Source organism: Antrostomus carolinensis, unplaced genomic scaffold (genome assembly GCF_000700745.2).
Source record: "Antrostomus carolinensis isolate BGI_N321 unplaced genomic scaffold, ASM70074v2 scaffold49842, whole genome shotgun sequence".
NCBI lineage: Eukaryota > Metazoa > Chordata > Aves > Caprimulgiformes > Caprimulgidae > Antrostomus > Antrostomus carolinensis.
In genome coordinates, this window is record NW_010301210.1 from 3,784 (window position 1) to 4,403 (window position 620).

Genomic DNA, 620 nt, shown 5'->3' on the forward strand with positions numbered 1-620 from the left:
CACCCTCACAACAAAGAATTTCTTCCTCACATCTAATCTAAACCTCCCCTCTTCCAGTTTCAAGCCATCACCCCTTGTTCTGTCACTCCCTGCCCTTGGCCAAAGTCCCTCCCCAGCTTTCTTGCAGGCCCCTTCAGGTACTGGGAGGCCACTATAAGATCTCCCTGGAGCCTTCTCTTCTCCAGGCTGAACAGCCCCAACTCTCTCAGCCTGTCCTCACAGCAGAGCTGCTCCAGCCCTCGCATCATCCTCATGGCCTCCTCTGGACTTGTTCTAACAGGTCCATGTATTTCTTGTGTTGGGGGCTCCAGAACTGGACACAGCACTCCAGATGGGGCCTTACGAGAGTGGAGTAGAGGGGCAGAATCCCCTCCCTCAACCTGCTGCCCACGCTTCTGAGAGCAGAGTTGTGTGGGACTGCGAAACTCATCTTTCCATGCAACCAGAACAGAAGGCACAGCTACTAGAAAAATCTGTTTGTGGTCAGATGTTAGATTTTTCTTGTGTTCTGTAACCCCTCCCCACCACAAACATCTTGTACCTGGTCTTTCCTGACAGATTTTCTGCTTCTCAGTGTCTTACTGGAGCTGGAGAGTCAGCTCACATAATCTGATTTCCCT

General features: G+C 51.5%; 1 protein-coding gene across 1 annotated transcript in view; it reads left to right on the forward strand.

The window, feature by feature from the left end:
* Positions 1-620, forward strand: part of LOC104521383 (E3 ubiquitin-protein ligase pellino homolog 1) — a gene marked incomplete at both ends in the record, with an annotated part of 5,333 nt that overhangs the window by 3,417 nt on the left and 1,296 nt on the right. The window lies entirely within an intron of this gene.